The sequence below is a fragment of the Lissotriton helveticus genome, chromosome 4_1 (genome assembly GCF_964261635.1).
Source record: "Lissotriton helveticus chromosome 4_1, aLisHel1.1, whole genome shotgun sequence".
NCBI classification, from domain to species: Eukaryota; Metazoa; Chordata; class Amphibia; order Caudata; family Salamandridae; genus Lissotriton; species Lissotriton helveticus.
The window spans coordinates 1,848,383,466-1,848,403,737 of NC_136063.1; the positions used below are offsets into that span (position 1 = coordinate 1,848,383,466).

At 46.8% G+C, this 20,272-nt stretch overlaps 1 protein-coding gene across 1 annotated transcript in view; it reads right to left on the reverse strand.

Moving 5' to 3' along the window:
• The window catches only part of LOC144827705 (sodium/hydrogen exchanger 2-like), a 621,902-nt gene that overhangs the window by 374,101 nt on the left and 227,529 nt on the right, over positions 1-20,272 (reverse strand). The gene's annotated exons all lie outside the window — the stretch shown is intronic.

The window sequence follows — 20,272 nt, forward strand, 5'->3', positions numbered from 1 at the left end:
TTTAGGAGTGAGCAAACAAGTGGCCACAGATAAAACCAGAGGGCCACCTATAGCAAGCAACCATGAAGATTGTGCACATGTGAGATCGCCACTGGGTAGTTATAGTTAGTAGCACATTTCCATGGGAAATAGATTTTTTGGTTTGCTTATAACTTTGCCATTGGTTGATGAATCTTCATGACCCTTTAAAAAGTTAATCCACCTCATCTTCTTCCTGAAATGTTTTTTATTTGATCTACCAAACGGGATGGAGAAAAACGAGGGGTCCAAAACACATTTCTCCCACACAATTTTTCAATGCAAAATTGAACAGTTATACCACAAAAACTGCAGAATCTTATTTGACAGAAAGGTAGATCTTAGTATAGAAAGCATGTTTTTTGTGCATTGCTGTAAATCTATTCGGTAGTTTTAGAGAAAATAAGGTTAAAAATATATGTATAGATTGAGACATGGAGGGTCATACAGATTAAAAGATAGGATCGGCTTCCCCAACAAAACAAAGATGTGGCAGCAGCCATTTTAGGACTCAAGTAGTATAAGGTATCTCTACACTGCACCTTCCACCGCAGTCCTGGATGGACTCCAGGGGCAATTCCTTTTTTTTGGCATGACCACAGATTCACTGAGACTCTGCAGTCCCAGGTGGAAAAAAACAACAGAAAGCTCCTTCCCTTTTTATTTTTAATCCCCATCATTTATTCCAGTGCTGGGGGTATTTTTTTTTATTTCTTTAGGGTGCAGCAGCATGTGACCCCCCCCTCCCTGATCCATGAGGATGCCCTGGGACCCCACCTCCCGCATCACATACAATCAAGGAGGGCTCATGGCCCCCCTCCCTGTGCCCTTTTGAGGCCTTGCACACCCCATCCCTGGGCTAATGTACTTTTTTGGAGGGAGGGGGGCATGCAGACCCCCTCCCCAAGTCATAACGTGGCATAACCCTATCCTTTCGGGCCTCCTCAAAAAGAAGCATTGGTCCATGGGATGGGGTCGTCATGGCCCGTCAGAAATCTTGGGGAGAATGATGCAGATCCCCTCCACATTTTAAAAACAAATGTTCAGCCCCCAGGGAAGATGTCTCTGGGGCCCTTTGTGGCTTGGGAGTGAGGGTGGCATGCTCCCCTCCCCAAAAAATATACCTTGGTCCTGGGGCATGGGGTCCCTCGAATGTTTCATTGCCCAGTGTGAGGGGCACACTCACCATTAAAAAAAGGGATTCCCCCTACAGATAGAAAATAAAAATAAAAAGCAGTGAATGTGAAGTGTGCGGAAAGCCACTCAATTCACATTCACAGCTCCAGCCGGCAAATACCACACAATGGCTTGCAAAGGCATTTTTTTAATATTATGGGGCAGATTTACAAGCCCCTTGCACCACTTTTGCATCACTTTTAACATGGGAAAAGTGACGCAAATGTGACGCAAGGGGCTTGTAAATCTGCCCCTCTGTTTTTATGCTGATGGTGCCCATAGAAGGGGCAGGGGCACCACCAAGTCTTTCTAAATGTTGGAGGGATGCAGAGAACACAGCAGCCCTCTAACAACATTTAAAACAAATTGCAGTAAGTCTCTGGAGTCATTAAATTCGGGACTCCAGGAGAACCTAGCATATTTTTTAAAGCACTCTGAGCTGGAGCAGTATGCTCTTCAGATAGAGAGCAGGAACCCCTTGTGTTTGGTCCTATGGCTGCATTTTGTGGTCTCACAAAAGGGTAAAAACACTCAAAGACATGTATTTTCTTTAAAATGGTATACTGAAAATACTGTGTGAGTATCATTACCCTTAAACATTGCAGTGTGAATGTAGAAAATATACATTTGGTTATAGTTAGCTGTAAATGTTTTAAAACGACAATAGGCCTGTTTTATATATGTTGATGCGCTGACCCCTTAATAAAGCCAAGAGGCTCACTTTGTATATGTTCTTGCCCTTTGACAATGTCAGTAGGTCTGCCAAACTTAAAATGACACCCTTTATATTGAACCATTACATACTCAGAGGTACGAGGTAGCGGGCACCACCAGGCCCTACACTCCACAAGCCATTCGCGGTTGGGTGGTGGACGCCACAGTTTAGGCCCTATGCTCAACCCATCTTGCTTTACATTAAAATAATATTGACGTTTACTGAAAAAACAATGATTCAAGGGATGTTATAGTTAGGTGAAAATTTCTGTTAAAATATAATGATTTAAGCTAACAAAACCACAGAAATTCACCAGTTACAGTTATGTCTAGTAACTATAACTGGAGCCGAAAGTAACTTTACCTGTGACTTAGGCATGCACCACTCATGACATCTCATACTGCATCACTCAAGACAAATTCTGTGAAATCACTGGAACATCTGAAGTGGCATCATTGACATCAACGTGACCTATGATTCTGCAATAAAAAGACTTCCCTTTAACTGTGGTACTATTTTTAGCTCTAGCTAAGTGTTCCTTATTGTCACACATGTAACAAGATCACCGCTTATCCTTCTCTCCTTGTACTGGTTACCCCTGCCATAAGTACCTTGTTTCTGACTCGTGCCACCCTTTTTATGATGCAACAGTGGAGCCCCTTCATTAATTTTACGAACAGGACCCGCATATTTGCTCGAGGTGTTGACACATTTTTTGGGCGCATCTTTTAAACAATTCTGCTTTCTTCATGATGGCTATAACATCCTATAATGAGGCATCACCACTCACCCACAACCTTTCTTTTGTGTTTGGATCATTAGTGTGCATAAGGACTTAGTCATTTCTTAGTTTGTCTTGAAGCACACGAAATTTACATGAAACAGCTAATGTTTTAAGGGTAGATACATACACTTCTACCAGTTCTGATTTGCCCTGTCTGGAAAAATTGTACCTGTCTATAGCAGCACACACATTCGGTTGATAATACAGTTCAAGATCTTCTAAGCATGTCTAAAAACATCATTACCTCTCCCTCTGCTCTTGGTTTATCTACATTTGGTTGTATACTCACAACTCTTCAAGTCCTTAACTATGTAAGAGGATTTTCTTCTTGTGTATGGAAGAGAAGTCCTCAATACTTTAATCTTCAATGGCTAACAAATAGTTAACAAAATATTCTTTACAATCTGGCCAATTTATCTGAGGTTCACCAGGAAATGGAAGGGATGGAAAGCGAGGTGGAAGACGGAATGTTTGGGCACACAAGCACACATTCTGCAATATTACTACAACAGCAATCGCTCTGGAAAAATCTAGTCCCATAGCACACATAAAATACCCACAAAAGAATTAAATAGTGTCAAGGCATATGCTACAAAATAAAAAATAACAATGAATGGTGTGCACATCACTGTTCCAATGTCCACCAATGAGCAAGAACAAATAGCTATATGGTATTATGCTCAACAGTATTATGAGGTGGGTTATGGCATGCACATCACCGAATAAAAATGAAGAATCATGGTATGCATATCACCGTTCCATAGTACACAAAGAATTTCTACCGATGAGTATGTATAATTATTTTACTGCAGGATGAACATGCTTCCCAGGTGGGCATATCACCAAAGACTTCTTACATAAGGAATGTCAGCCGATGAATAAGTATGATTATATTACCATAAGATGCAACACTCTTCCCAGGTGTGCATATCACCGAAGGCTTCTTGGCAAGCACTTTACGTCTTCTCTCCCCAATAGTTTCTTAACTGCCTTTCTCACCATCGGATAGCTCTTCCCCCAAAATTCTAGACATGCACCGGAGTTCCACATGGGCTACAGAATTCCATCACCACACTGGTGACTTGTTTGCATTTAGCTGAATGAGAACCTTTGCATTGTGGAGCTACGACTCTCAGACTGCCTTTATCTGCATTAGTCCTCAGACCCTTTCCAGAACCCCTCACCACAGAGAGGCTCACCACAATATCTCGGGCTAACCGTTTTGTATTCCAGGGAATTGGTCTTGTTCTCTTGACACTTCCCATTGCGACGATATGACCTTCGGTCTGCAATGCACACCTTCTCATCAGATGGCAGCGCTTGACCCCGGCCCACTTTAAACCCATTCCTCGGCTAGCAGGTGTGTGACTATAGGCCATATGTATCAAGCAGAATTGCATTGCGATCGCAATTTTGCCAAATGGTATGTATGAGGCAATTTTGCGTGCAAAATAAGGAATCGCAAATTTTGCGATTCCTTAAATGCAATGTAAGAAGCACCAAAAAAGTGCCATTTGGCCTTAAGGAATCGCAAATTACCACCAACTTCAAGTTGGTGGTAATTTGCGATTTCTTTGAAAAATGCCCTTTTTTGCATTTTTCAAAGTGCTATGTGAAGCACATACATGCCCTTAGGGCATGTATATGTGCCACATGTGCACCCATGCTTATTTCAGGGGTGCAACAGGGTGTCCTTTTGACACCCCTGCACCCTTGAAATTGCATTCTCAATTTGCGATTCGCTAATTGCTAATCGCAAATTGAGAATGTCTTCCCATTCATTCCTTTGCTATAGAAACATGGGTTGACCCAAAAAGTCACTGGGACCTGGGCAGATAAATGGTACAGACAAAGTGGTCCCAGATAGACAGTTAATTAGTTCAAAGTTAGAAACATATATAAAAGGCATTTATAACAACATTGTTTTTAATCACAACGTGTCGCATACAAAATCTTTTATAAAAGTCAATCCACAGTCAAACGCATATAATGCCCCAGGGGGGTAGGATCGAGGAAGGGCAGTGGTTGGATAGTGAAGGTATGGGAGTAACAAAAATTGGTCATTAATACCCAAATGCAACCGAAATGATAGAAAGTTGACACAATAGAGAACAAATCAATATTCACTTAGGTAATCATGCCTCAGCACAAAATCACAAATGATAATTCAAAAGAGAGGCTGAACACAGAAGAGGATGTCGACGTTTCGACCCAGGTAGGTGCAGGCGTGCTTTAAACCTTGCTAGAGGGTCTTCATAAGGATGGGGAATGTGAAGAACGGGGCAATCAATCTGCATAAAAAATTAATGAATGTTATTGTGGGTCACAAAGGATCCCAAAAACAATTATTTAAAATCATTTTAGGACGAGAGGGAATCCCAAAGATGTTAAGTGAGGGATACAATGCAAGCCACTCAATTAGTGAGAGGTTTTAATGAAAAGACATCGTTGGATAAAAAGGCACAGGTCATGAAGATGCGATTAAATATGGTAACATCACATAGGACCTAGAGTGGTTGATGTCACAAGTGAGGTTACGAAATCTCTAAACAGAAACACCAAATAATTATAAAGTCAGGGATGTTATTAAAGAGATTTAATCAAGATGTGGCCCATCCTGAGAGCATATGCAACAGCTGAGCTAATTTTAGACAGCCCATCAGACGATGGACAGTTTACCTTGGATGGGTACAATGAAGCAACAGCCGAGGCTTCTCAGTAATGCAGTATAGATGCAGCGTCTAAAATACGACTCAGTATTGGTTATATTACATGATAGATTGTAACATCACGGGCTAGAGAGGCCATTCATACCTGATACACTCGGGCCGGTTCGTTATCTAAAACGTCATGGAATGGCAGGAATAACTGATGATATCATGTCTGAATTGATTAAACAAACAATAGACCGATATTTAGGTACTCATTAAAAATTATTTTAAATTGAAATTTCATGGACATCATTGGGAGGTATTCAGGGGTCACAGTTGTGACCTCTACCTTGCTCTCTGCTACTCCCGGCACTTTCTATGCGGCCCCCGGTCTCAGAGGAGGCAGAGATGTTGTCCCCTCTAAGGCCGGGGTCACAAAGAAGTACCAGGAGTAGCAGGAAGTAAACTAGACATCTCAGCTGTGATCCCTCACTACCTCACCTACAAATGATGCCCATGGAAAATATAAAAACACACAAGATTATGGACGGAATGTTGCACAGTGGCAACACAATCACCCCCAGTCACAGATCTGGGGTTAATCCATCGTTATTTTTCTCACCAAGCCACCCCAGTTCAGACATGGCCATATGCAAATCAGTCTTGATCCTGTGCCTCATGGGAACAGTCCAGAGCGAACTGCCAAGCCATGTCTTCCCAGGACCGGAAACAAGCATCCTAGGAAAGGTTTTTGGCTATCAGCCGTCTTCAGCCAGGATAGCTTGACTCCAGTGGCGTAGTGAGCAAGGGACCCACGTCTGGGCATACCCTTCCCACATAGGGTGAACAGCAAAACACACAAGATGATGGACGGAATGTTTCACTATGGCAACACATTCACCCCCAGCCACAGATCTGGGTTTAATCCATCGTAATTTTGCTCACCAAGCCACCCCAGTTCAGACATGGCCATATGCAAATCAGTCTTGATCCTGTGCCTCATGGGAACAGTCCAGCCTGAACTGCCAAGCCATGTCTTCCCTGGACTGGAATCAAGCATGTTAGGATGAGTTTCTGGCTATCAGCCATCTTCAGCCAGGATAGCTTGACTCCAGTGGCGTAGTGAGCAAGGGAACCACGTCTGGGCATACACTTCCCACATAGGGTGAACAGCAAAACACACAAGATGATTTAACGGAATGTTGCACAATGGCAACACATTCACCCCCAGTCACAGATCTGGGTTTAATCCATCGTTATTTTGCTCACCAAGCCACCCCAGTTCAGATTTGGCCATATGTTAATCAGTCTTGATCCTGTGATTCATGGGAACAGTGCAGCCCGAACCGCCAAGCCATGTCTTCCCTGGAACGGAATCAAGCATCCTAGGACCGGTTTGTGGCTATCAGCCGTCTTCAGCCAGGATAGCTTGACTCCAGTTGCGTAGTGAGCAAGGGACCCATGTCTGGGTATACTCTTCCCACATAGAGTGAACAGCAAAACACACAAGATGATGGACGGAATGTTGCACAATGGCAACACATTCACCCCCAGTCACAGGTCTGGGTTTAATCCATCGTTACTTTGCTCAACAAGCCACCCCAGTTCAGACATGGCCATATACAAATCAGTCTTGATCATGTGCCTCATGGGATCAGTCCAGCCCGAACTGCCAAGCCATGTCTTCCCTGGACCAGAATCAAGCCTCCTAGGACCGGTTTCTGGCTATCAGCCGTCTTCAGCAAGGATAGCTTGACTCCAGTGGGGTAGTGAGCAAGGGACCCACATCTGGGCATACCCTTCCCCCATAGGGTGAACAGAAAAACACACAAGATGATGGACGGAATGTTGCACAATGGCAACACATTCACCCCCAGTCACAGATCTGGGTTTAATCCATCGTTATTTTGCTCACCAAGCCATCCCAGTTCAGACATGGCCATATACAAATCAGTCTTGATCCTGTGCCTCATGGGAACAGTCCAGCCCGAACTGCCAAGCCATGTCTTCCCTGGACCGGAATCAAGCATCCTAGGACCGGTTTCTGGCTATCATCCGTCTTCAGCCAGGATAGCTTGACTCCATTGGCGTAGTGAGCAAGGGAACTACGTCTCGGCATACCCTTCCCCCATAGGGTGAACAGCACAACACACAAGATGATGGACGGAATGTTATACAATGGCAACACATTCACCCCCAGTCACACATCTGGGTTTAGTCCATCATTATTTTGCTCACCAAGCCACCCCAGTTCAGACATTCCCATATGTAAATCAGTATTGAACCTGTGCCTCATGGGAACAGTCCAGCCCGAACTGCCAAGCCATGTCTTCCCTGGACCAGAATCAAGCATCCTAGAACCGGTTTCTGCCTATTAGCCGTCTTCAGCCAGGTTAGCTTGGCGCCAGTGGCGTAGTGAGCAAGGGACCCACGTCTGGGCATACCCTTCCCACATAGTGTGAACAGCAAAACACACAAGATGATGGACGGAATGTTGCACAATGGCAACACATTCACCCCTAGTCACAGATCTGGGTTTAATCCATCGTTATTTTGCTCACCAAGCCACCCCACTTCAGATATGGCCATATGCAAATTAGTCTTGATCCTGTGCCTCATGGGAACAGTCCAGCCTGAACTGCCAAGCCATGTCTTCCCTGGGCCGGAATTAAGCATCCTAGGACCGGTTTCTAGCTATCAACCGTCTTCAGCCAGGATAGCTTGACTTCAGTGGCGTAGTGAGCAAGGGACCCACGTCTGGGCATACCCTTCCCACATAGGGTGAACAGCAAAACATACAAGATGATGGATGGAATGTTGCACGATGGCAACACATTCACCCCCAGTCACAGATCTGGGTTTAATCCATCGTTATTTTCCTCACCAAGCCACCCCAGTTCAGACATGGCCATATGCAAATCAGTCTTGATCCTGTGCCTCATGGGAAAAGTCCAGCCCGAACTACCAAGCCATGTATTCCCTGGACCAGAATCAAGCATCCTAGGACCGGTTTCTGGCTATTCCGTCTTCAGCCAGGATAACTTGACTCCAGAGGCGTAGTGTGCAAGGGACCCACGTCTGGGCATACCCTTCCCACATAGGGTGAACAGCAAAACACACAAGATGATGGACAGAATGTTGCACAATGGCAACACGTTTACCCCCTGTCACAGATCTGGGTTTAATCCATCGTTATTTTGACTCCAAGCCACCCCAGTTCAGACATGGCCATAAGCAAATCAGTCTTGATCCTGTGCCTCATGGCAACAGTCCAGACCGAACTGCCAAGCCATGTCTTCCCTGGACTGGAATCAAGCATCCTAGGACCGGTTTGTGGCTATCAGCTGTCTTCAGCCAGGATTGCTTGACTCCAGTGGCGTAGTGAGCAAGGGACCCTTGTCTGGGCATACCCTTCGCACATAAGGTGAACAGCAAAACACACAAGATGATGGATGGAATGTTGCATAATGGCAGCACATTCACCCCCAGTCACGGATATGGGTTTAATCCATCGTTATTTTGCTCACCAAGCCACCCCAGTTCAGACATGGCCATATGCAAATCAGTCTTCATCCTGTGCCTCATGGGAACAGTCCAGCCCGAACTGCCAAGCCATGTCTTCCCTGGACCGGAATCAAGCATCCTAGGACCGGTTTCTGGCTATCAGCCGTCATCAGCCAGGATAGCTTGACTCCAGTGGCGTAGTGAGCAAGGGACCCACATCTGGGCATACCCTTCCCCCATAGGGTGAACAGCACAACACACAAGATGATGGACGGAATGTTATACAATGGCAACACATTCACCCCCATTCACAGATCTGGGTTTAGTCCATCATTATTTTGCTCACCAAGCCACCCCAGTTCAGACATTCCCATATGTAAATCAGTCTTGAACCTGTGCCTCATGGGAACAGTCCAGCCCGAACTGCCAAGCCATGTCTTCCCTGGACCAGAATCAAGCATCCTAGGACCGGTTTCTGGCTATCAGCCGTCTTCAGCCAGGATAGCTTGGCGCCAGTGGCGTAGTGAGCAAGGGACCCACGTCTGGGCATACCCTTCCCACATAGTGTGAACAGCAAAACACACAAGATGATGGACGGAATGTTGCACAATGGCAACACATTCACCCCTAGTCACAGATCTGGGTTTAATCCATCGTTATTTTGCTCACCAAGCCACCCCACTTCAGATATGGCCCTATGCAAATTAGTCTTGATCCTGTGCCTCATGGGAACAGTCCAGCCTGAACTGCCAAGCCATGTCTTCCCTGGACCGGAATTAAGCATCCTAGGACCGGTTTCTAGCTATCAGCCGTCTTCAGCCAGGATTAAGCATGGGCGTAAAATCCGCTCCGCTCGCGGATTTTTCGGATTTTCGGCAAATCCGCAATCCGCGAACGCTCGCGAATTTGTCGAAAATCCGTGAATCCGCTCGCGGCGGATTTTTTGCTTGGTTGCGGCGCGCGGCGTGGTGCACGGCGTTCACTTTCCGTCATTTTAGCGTTTGCCGAGTTGTTTTTCTTTGCGAGTGACGCGCCATTTTAGATCTTGCTGCGTGTTCCCGCGGGAGTTTGTCGCCCGCGAATACGTACTCGCGGCTTGCCACCTTGCACAGCACACCTCGCGAGAGTTCGCAATTGCGAACATGTAGTTGCGGCGGAAAGGAACAATCTCGCACTTGCGAAATAGAGATTTTGCAATTTCGCACAAGAAAATCACCAGCAAACAGGATAAACCTTCAGAAAATTATGATTTTTATCAGAATCACTCCTCAGGTTGACATTTGCATGGCCTTTTTTTTTGCAAGGAGTCCATTTTGGGGGGGGGGGGGAGGAAGGAAGTGCCCCACAGTCTCCAACTTCCTGTTCCTGTCCAGCAGGCTCCTCCCAGTGCTTTGTCCATCTCCTGGTCACTTTCATTTGGATCTGGAGCTGGAAGGATTACTTTTTGTGGGTGCTGCTGGATATTTGGATTTGAGGCCTTTTTGACTGTCTTTGGATCACTTTTGGATTAGAAATCAACTTTCACAAGTAAGTTTGTTTGGGGCATTACAGTTGCTGCAAGTACAATTTTGGAACTTTTTCAGAAAATTAAATAAATTATATTGTGGGTAGCCACAGTATCCAGTAGGACCAGGGTTGGTTATGGGTGCATGATACAACTGTTTTGTTGAATTTAAACACCATTGAGGCCATGGATGGGCTGGGATTGTGCAGATTTTATTGTTTTTTGTCGTTTTTTTGGGCCTGCTGGTGTGGCCCTTTGCCCAGGGGTGGTGAGTGTTGCATGGGCCTAGTCTTTCTGTGGGGTGTCTTCTTGAATTTAAACATAATTGAGGCCATGGATGGGCTGGGATTGTGCTTATTTTATTGTTTTTTGTCGTTTTTGGGGGGCTGCTGGTGTGGCCTTTTGCTTGCCCAGGGGTGGTGGTGGTGCATGGACTGAGTGTGCCTGTGGTGTTGTCTCACTCTCTTTGATGTAAACATCATGGATGGCATTGGATTGTGGTGATTTCTGGCTGTTTTTCTGTTTTTTGGGGGTGTACTGTTGATGTGGTCTGGCCATGTGGGTGGTGGTGGTGGCCATCTTGAGTGCTGGCTGGTACAGGCAACATGTGCTTGGGGTGTAAGGGGGCCATTTTGAGGAGAGGCAGTGTCTGAGGCCTGCACTTATTTTGCCTACTTTTCATCCCTTATGCCCAGGGGTAGTGAGTGTTGCATGGGCCTAGTGTTTCTGTGGGGTGTCTTCTTGAATTTAAACATAATTGAGGCCATGGATGGGCTGGGATTGTGCTTATTTTATTGTTTTTTGTCGTTTTTGGGGGGCTGCTGGTGTGGCCTTTTGCTTGCCCAGGGGTGGTGGTGGTGCATGGACTGAGTGTGCCTGTGGTGTTGTCTCACTCTCTTTGATGTAAACATCATGGATGGCATTGGATTGTGGTGATTTCTGGCTGTTTTTCTGTTTTTTGGGGGTGTACTGTTGATGTGGTCTGGCCATGTGGGTGGTGGTGGTGGCCATCTTGAGTGCTGGCTGGTACAGGCAGCAACATGTGCTTGGGGTGTAAGGGGGCCATTTTGAGGAGAGGCAGTGTCTGAGGCCTGCACTTATTTTGCCTACTTTTCATCCCTTATGCCCAGGGGTAGTGAGTGTTGCATGGGCCTAGTGTTTCTGAGGGGTGTCTTCTTGAATTTAAACACCATTGAGGCCATGGATGGGCTGGGATTGTGCAGATTTTATTGTTTTTTGTCGTTTTTTTGGGCCTGCTGGTGTGGCCCTTTGCCCAGGGGTGGTGAGTGTTGCATGGGCCTAGTCTTTCTGTGGGGTGTCTTCTTGAATTTAAACACCATTGAGGCCATGGATGGGCTGGGATTGTGCAGATTTTATTGTTTTTTGTCGTTTTTTTGGGCCTGCTGGTGTGGCCCTTTGCCCAGGGGTGGTGAGTGTTGCATGGGCCTAGTCTTTCTGTGGGGTGTCTTCTTGAATTTAAACATAATTGAGGCCATGGATGGGCTGGGATTGTGCTTATTTTATTGTTTTTTGTCGTTTTTGGGGGGCTGCTGGTGTGGCCTTTTGCTTGCCCAGGGGTGGTGGTGGTGCATGGACTGAGTGTGCCTGTGGTGTTGTCTCACTCTCTTTGATGTAAACATCATGGATGGCATTGGATTGTGGTGATTTCTGGCTGTTTTTCTGTTTTTTGGGGGTGTACTGTTGATGTGGTCTGGCCATGTGGGTGGTGGTGGTGGCCATCTTGAGTGCTGGCTGGTACAGGCAGCAACATGTGCTTGGGGTGTAAGGGGGCCATTTTGAGGAGAGGCAGTGTCTGAGGCCTGCACTTATTTTGCCTACTTTTCATCCCTTATGCCCAGGGGTAGTGAGTGTTGCATGGGCCTAGTGTTTCTGAGGGGTGTCTTCTTGAATTTAAACACCATTGAGGCCATGGATGGGCTGGGATTGTGCAGATTTTATTGTTTTTTGTCGTTTTTTTGGGCCTGCTGGTGTGGCCCTTTGCCCAGGGGTGGTGAGTGTTGCATGGGCCTAGTCTTTCTGTGGGGTGTCTTCTTGAATTTAAACACCATTGAGGCCATGGATGGGCTGGGATTGTGCAGATTTTATTGTTTTTTGTCGTTTTTTTGGGCCTGCTGGTGTGGCCCTTTGCCCAGGGGTGGTGAGTGTTGCATGGGCCTAGTCTTTCTGTGGGGTGTCTTCTTGAATTTAAACATAATTGAGGCCATGGATGGGCTGGGATTGTGCTTATTTTATTGTTTTTTGTCGTTTTTGGGGGGCTGCTGGTGTGGCCTTTTGCTTGCCCAGGGGTGGTGGTGGTGCATGGACTGAGTGTGCCTGTGGTGTTGTCTCACTCTCTTTGATGTAAACATCATGGATGGCATTGGATTGTGGTGATTTCTGGCTGTTTTTCTGTTTTTTGGGGGTGTACTGTTGATGTGGACTGGCCATGTGGGTGGTGGTGGTGGCCATCTTGAGTGCTGGCTGGTACAGGCAACATGTGCTTGGGGTGTAAGGGGGCCATTTTGAGGAGAGGCAGTGTCTGAGGCCTGCACTTATTTTGCCTACTTTTCATCCCTTATGCCCAGGGGTAGTGAGTGTTGCATGGGCCTAGTGTTTCTGAGGGGTGTCTTCTTGAATTTAAACACCATTGAGGTCATGGATGGACTGGGAATGTGCAGATTTTATTGGTTTTTGTCGTTTTTTTGGGCCTGCTGGTGTGGCCCTTTGCCCAGGGGTGGTGAGTGTTGCATGGGCCTAGTCTTTCTGTGGGGTGTCTTCTTGAATTTAAACACCATTGAGGCCATGGATGGGCTGGGATTGTGCAGATTTTATTGTTTTTTGTCGTTTTTTTGGGCCTGCTGGTGTGGCCCTTTGCCCAGGGGTGGTGAGTGTTGCATGGGCCTAGTCTTTCTGTGGGGTGTCTTCTTGAATTTAAACATAATTGAGGCCATGGATGGGCTGGGATTGTGCTTATTTTATTGTTTTTTGTCGTTTTTGGGGGGCTGCTGGTGTGGCCTTTTGCTTGCCCAGGGGTGGTGGTGGTGCATGGACTGAGTGTGCCTGTGGTGTTGTCTCACTCTCTTTGATGTAAACATCATGGATGGCATTGGATTGTGGTGATTTCTGGCTGTTTTTCTGTTTTTTGGGGGTGTACTGTTGATGTGGACTGGCCATGTGGGTGGTGGTGGTGGCCATCTTGAGTGCTGGCTGGTACAGGCAGCAACATGTGCTTGGGGTGTAAGGGGGCCATTTTGAGGAGAGGCAGTGTCTGAGGCCTGCACTTATTTTGCCTACTTTTCATCCCTTATGCCCAGGGGTAGTGAGTGTTGCATACTTGCATGTCCCTAGTCTTTCTGTGGGGTGTCTTCAATGTAAACATCATGGATGGCATGGGATTGTGCTCATTTTTCTGTGTTTTGTCGATTTTTTGGGGTGTATAACTGAACTGATGTTCCTCTGTCTTCCATTGCTTTTAGGTGCACAAGAAGACTCAATAGAACCACCAGTGCCAGGAAGAAGTCCTGCAGCGGTGTGTGCAGCATAACGTCACGCGACGTCATGTCTGGACACAGAACCCTCTGCAACTCGTGCAACTGCTGCCTGCTGACCTGCTCTGAAGAAGATGGCCCCAAAAAAAGTAACCCGTAGCTCCTCTAGCAAGAAAGGTGCCAGTAAGGAGCAGAAGAAGCAAGTTACCAAGGACACTGGTGTGCCGCCCGCCCCTTTTTTTGTGAGTAAAAAAAAAAGTATGCCTGCAGCAGCTGCAGCGGGATCTGCTGGGGACCAAGCTGGCAGCAGCACCCCCGCTCCATTGGGCTCAGTGCCACCACCACCACCACGCCAACTTAAGTCCAAGCCCTTGAGTGCTGCAGAGGCAGCCAGTATACTTCTTCAATCACCATCGACCAGTGATGTTGGCTCATCGCAAGAAAGCAGCAGCAATGTCCCTCAATCAACACAGGTTGTTGTAGCTCATCTGACGAGTGTTGAACAACCACAGCCGCAACAACAATCACATGTGCAAGTACAAGCCCAAGTACATGTGGAAGGAGAGGCAGCGCAAGGAGATGCGCATGCAGAGGTGCATGGAGGGTCACAACAAGTGCCCACAATAGTTGTTCCTCCCGAAGTAGGGGCACATCAGGAAATCGACAATCAAGGCGAGGTATCATTTGAGGAAGCCACTCCTCCTGATGATCCTTCATTGTCTTCCACAACCCTAGCAAGGAAGAGATCAAGGGTGGTGTCTACATCCTCTTCAAGCACACCTCCTTCTGATGATACGGATCAAACTTGGGAACCAGCACCACAGCCGTCTGAGAGTGAGGCACACCATGATCCAACAAAGGTACTTAAGCGTAAAAGGAAGCTCGTCCAAAGTCTCAGACTTATGGAGTGTGATGAGGCTCAACAAGAAGTGGCGGATACTGCTGCTGATGAAGACTCTGCCAACGACGACCCAGTCATCATAAAGGTCACTGCAGCCCCAGCGGGCATGCAGCAAACAGACATTTTGACCCTAGCCCGAAGAGCTGCTGAGCGTGATGATGATGATGATGTTGTCGATGAGGAGGCAGTGGAAACACCACAATCATTGGAGTTAAGTAGTACACCAACTCGTCCCGCTTCCATATTTCTTTCTGGCAAGAAGAGACCTCCGTCAACCTCGACCTTAATTAGTGGCGGTGAAAGTGCAAAACGTACAAAAGTTGGGCAATCCAGATCCTCCACTTCATCTGGCATTAGCTTCATGACCACCACCACCAGTATCGCCGCCTCCTCCATGTCCCACAGACACTTCAAGTCCCCCGTTTGGGACTTCTTTACTGTTTGTCCAAAAAATCCAAAGTTTGCCATTTGTACCATTTGTAAGCAAGCAGTTAGTCGTGGTAAGCCAGGTACCAACTATGGTACCGGAGGCCAGAGAGGTCATCTTAGGAGACAGCACACTGTCAAATGGTTTGCGCACCTAGATGCGATCAAGAAAGGCCAAATTCAAGGAAACGTTGATGTTTCATCTGATGATGACGAGCAGGAAGAAGACGTGTCAAACACTTCCCTTACACCCAGTACCCCTGTCAGCAGCACACCCAATGTGAGGCACACTAAGAGTGTTGGAGCGAGTGAGACACCAACGCACAAAAGTTCACCAGCGAGCAAAATTGGGTCAACGAAGTCATTATCAGCCCGTAAATGCTTGGTCCAGGGCAACATTAGAACAATGCTTACTTCAGACGTGCCATATGAACGCAACCACCCACTGACGCGTCTGTATAACACTAAGCTGGCTAAAATGCTAGCTGTGGACCTTCTACCTTTTTCTTTTGTAGAAGCGGTAGGTTTTCTTGAATTAGTTGCAACGCTCTGCCCTAAATGGAAGGTTCCGAGCCGGTTCTATTTTGCCAGAGTTGCGGTTCCAGCACTACATGAAGATGTGCTGCAGGCGATTGGGGCAGCTTTGCAGAAGAGTGCTGTTCACACAATACATCTGACAACAGACATGTGGACCAGTGGCCCAGGCGATGATTACATGTGCATCACTGCACACTGGGTCTCTTTTTCAGGTGTTATAGCAAAGCTAAACGCAGGTGTTGACCCGGACCAAGTTTTCAAAGCTGCTCGGAAACATGCAACACTAGCCATGTTTGCCTTGGAGAAAAGTCACACAGCAGAAAACCTTTTGGAAGAGTTTGACAAAAAGGTGTTGTCAATGCTATCCCCCCTAAAACGCAAGATTGGTTATGTTTCCACGGATAATGGCGCCAATGTAGTTAAGGCCATGTCACAGGGTCACCATGTTAGAGTGCCGTGTTTGGCGCACTGTATCAACCTGGTAGTTCAAAAATTCTTGAGTGATAAAGAGAGTCCAGCGTTCGAGGTAATGGCCACCTGCCGCAAAATGTGCAACCATTTCAGCCATTCTTTTAAGGCCCGGAAGCATCTGCGGAGACTGCTACTTCAACGTGGAATGCCAGTGAAAGCACTCATCCAGGAGGTGGCAACACGTTGGAACTCAACCTTCTACATGCTTGAGCGTCTGCATGAGCAGTATACGGTACTCGATCACTATTTCTTGACAGAGGCTACATCTCAGAAGGAGGACCTGCGGATGAGTAAGGCGCAATGGGCCATAGTTAAAAGCCTGACAGACATGCTTCGTCCTTTTGAGTTCTTCACGCGTGCAGTCAGCCAGGAGGACTGTAATTTGGGAAAAGCTATCCCATTGTTGTGCATACTGGAGCACCAACTGATGGCGGTTTCTTCTGAGTTTGAAAAAGATGAAAAAAAAAAAAACCATTTCATTTTGTCTGAGAAATTATTACATCGCCTACGTGGTGATGAACGTCTTAAAAACATCAACTCAGATCAGCATTACATTTGTGCTACTATTCTGGATCCACGCTACAAAAAGGCGCTGGCAGACAACGCATTCTTTCCTTTCGCTGATGCAGATGTTCAAAAGTACAAACATTGGTTAGCCTGGTCAGCCAAGAGGTTTGAAAAAGAACGGCAGGTTATTGAAGGAGAAGCCAGTACATCAGCATCTGCATCAGCAGGCCATCCGCAGTCACAAGAATCCACTTCTGCACCTGTGGCTGGGGCACAAGTGACCTCTCAGCCGTTAAAGACACCGGCAACTGGATCATCTGCACCACACACAATGACAACACTAACAGTGGCTGGGGAGGAGGATTGGCTAAGTTTGATGGGGTATGGTTCTCTAAAAAATGTCACAGGCACAGCAAAAAGTAAGCAAAGTGGAGGAACAGTTGATGACCTTGAGTCGATGGTGCAGGACTATCTGAATGACTCAACAGTGGTCTTTCTTAATGAGGAGCCATTGCAGTATTGGCATGGCAAAAAACAATTGTGGCCACAGCTCTACAACCTGGCTATAAACTATTTGTCTTGCCCACTCGCAAGTGTGTCTTCTGAACGTTTTTTCAGTGCTGCTGGTGGCATTGTAACTGCCAAACGGAGCCGCCTATCGCCCAAAAATGTGGAGCGGCTGACAATGATCAAGATGAATCAGCACCTCATACCACCAGATTACAAAGTGCGAGAAAGCACGCCACATGAAGACGATGAGGACAGCAACGTAGATGAGGGGATTTTTTCTCTGTTCGGTGCCACTGACCTCATCCAGCCTGAATTCGCAGAGTATGATGACGAAATCTTGTTCTTATTCCCTGACACCGAGCCCTGAAAATGAGACAATCAATCAAGAACTTTCTTTTTCGTCCTTATTCACTTTTATTCCTGTGTGCTTTGTGTCTCTCTTTCTTTGTTTTGCACAGTTAATTTAATTCAAACTTTAATCACCTAATCCCAAAAAGAAGACCATCATCAGAACTGTCTTCACTTGTTTGCTTATTGATTTGAAGGTGCCGCAGTCTACATTCCTCAGGTTCACAAGTTCTGAAGAACATGCTCCTCTATCCTCCTCCTCCAGACTGCGATTTCCCTCCAAGCAGAGTGCTGGATTACGCACAATGAAGAAAGACTCAGCACTTGTGGGGGTGTTGTACTTCTTTGCGGGTGAGTTGACGGTTTTGGGCCCATTGCTGTGAAGCTCTAATAATGGACAAAAGTGTTTTGGACCAAATATGAGGTGAAAATTTCTTGCCGTTTTTGCTGACTTGCTTGCCTTTGAGGTGCTCTTTGGCGGGGTTCCGGGGGTTTGTGTGTAATTTTTGGTGTCTGTCGAAGCACTGCTGCGACAGTCTAATCTTGATTGCATTTGCTTTTCAGGAAATCCGTGGTGGAAAACAGGAGTTATGATGATTGATGATGACCTAGCTGCACAGCGCGTTACTTTGGACCGAAGGCCGAGAGATATTGTAAGTATGAGATTTAGCTTTTTCGCTGTTTGGGGGTGTTGTCGGGTGTTTTTTTGCGGGTGGGTTGGCGCCGGCGGGTCTTGCCTGGGGCATTCCTGGGAAGGTCTAATACCGGATACAAGTGTTTTGGACAAAATCCATAAGGAACAGCCTTTTTTTTGCCATTTCTTCAGACATCTTGCTCAATGTAGCGTTTTGGGGGGCTTCCTGCTGTTCGTGGGTGGGTTGCGGCCGGGGTCTCTGTCGAAGCACTGCTGCGACAGTCTAATCTTGATTGCATTTGCTTTTCAGGAAATCCGTGGTGGAAAACAGGAGTTATGATGATTGATGATGATGACGACCTAGCTGCACAGCGCCGCGTTTGGACCGAAGGCCGAGAGACATTGTAAGTATGAGATTTAGCTTTTTCGCTGTTTGGTGGTGTTGTGTCGCGTGTTTTTTTGCGGGTGGGTTGGCGCCGGCGGGTCTTGCCTGGGGCTTTCCTGGGAAGGTCTAATACCGGATACAAGTGTTTTGGACAAAATCCATAAGGAACAGCCTTTTTTTTGCCATTTCTTCAGACATCTTGCTCAATGTAGCGTTTTGGGGGGCTTCCTGCTGTTCGTGGGTGGGTTGCGGCCGGGGTCTCTGTCGAAGCACTGCTGCGACAGTCTAATCTTGATTGCATTTGCTTTTCAGGAAATCCGTGGTGGAAAACAGGAGTTATGATGATTGATGATGACCTAGCTGCACAGCGCGTTACTTTGGACCGAAGGCCGAGAGATATTGTAAGTATGAGATTTAGCTTTTTCGCTGTTTGGGGGTGTTGTCGGGTGTTTTTTTGCGGGTGGGTTGGCGCCGGCGGGTCTTGCCTGGGGCATTCCTGGGAAGGTCTAATACCGGATACAAGTGTTTTGGACAAAATCCATAAGGAACAGCCTTTTTTTTGCCATTTCTTCAGACATCTTGCTCAATGTAGCATTTTGGGGGGCTTCCTGCTGTTCGTGGGTGGGTTGCGGCCGGGGTCTCTGTCGAAGCACTGCTGCGACAGTCTAATCTTGATTGCATTTGCTTTTCAGGAAATCCGTGGTGGAAAACAGGAGTTATGATGATTGATGATGATGACGACCTAGCTGCACAGCGCCGCGTTTGGACCGAAGGCCGAGAGACATTGTAAGTATGAGATTTAGCTTTTTCGCTGTTTGGTGGTGTTGTGTCGCGTGTTTTTTTGCGGGTGGGTTGGCGCCGGCGGGTCTTGCCTGGGGCTTTCCTGGGAAGGTCTAATACCGGATACAAGTGTTTTGGACAAAATCCATAAGGAACAGCCTTTTTTTTGCCATTTCTTCAGACATCTTGCTCAATGTAGCGTTTTGGGGGGCTTCCTGCTGTTCGTGGGTGGGTTGCGGCCGGGGTCTCTGTCGAAGCACTGCTGCGACAGTCTAATCTTGATTGCATTTGCTTTTCAGGAAATCCGTGGTGGAAAACAGGAGTTATGATGATTGATGATGATGATGACGACCTAGCTGCACAGCGCCGCGTTTGGACCGAAGGCCGAGAGACATTGTAAGTATGAGATTTAGCTTTTTCGCTGTTTGGTGGTGTTGTGTCGGGTGTTTTTTTGCGGGTGGGTTGGCGGGTCTTGCCTGGGGCATTCCTGGGAAGGTCTAATACCGGCTAGAAGTTAGTTGGACAAAATCCATAAGGAAACACCAGTTTTGGCACTTTGTAAGTTAGGGTTCGTTAGGGTTAGCCCTAGCAGCAGGATTGCATGTGTTTAGGGGGGTTCTATTGCAACGCGGTTCTGTTGTTGTAGAGCACTGTTGGAGCGATGCTGGCTATGGATACTTTTGCTTGCAGGCAAGTGGTTTGAATACAATCCACGGTCTGTATTTGGGTCTACTGTTACTTTCAAAGTACGTTTTGTAACCATTTTTCTGCTAGGCATCATCAAAGTGTGACTTTTTGAACCACACAGCGTACATACCTTTTATTTATTTATCAGTGGTATTGTAATAGCACTTCCTGTTTTCCGTTCAATAATTACAGGCCGGGTTTCAGTCAACATCCGCCAGGCAGGCAGTGGACAGGGTGTCTCTTCTG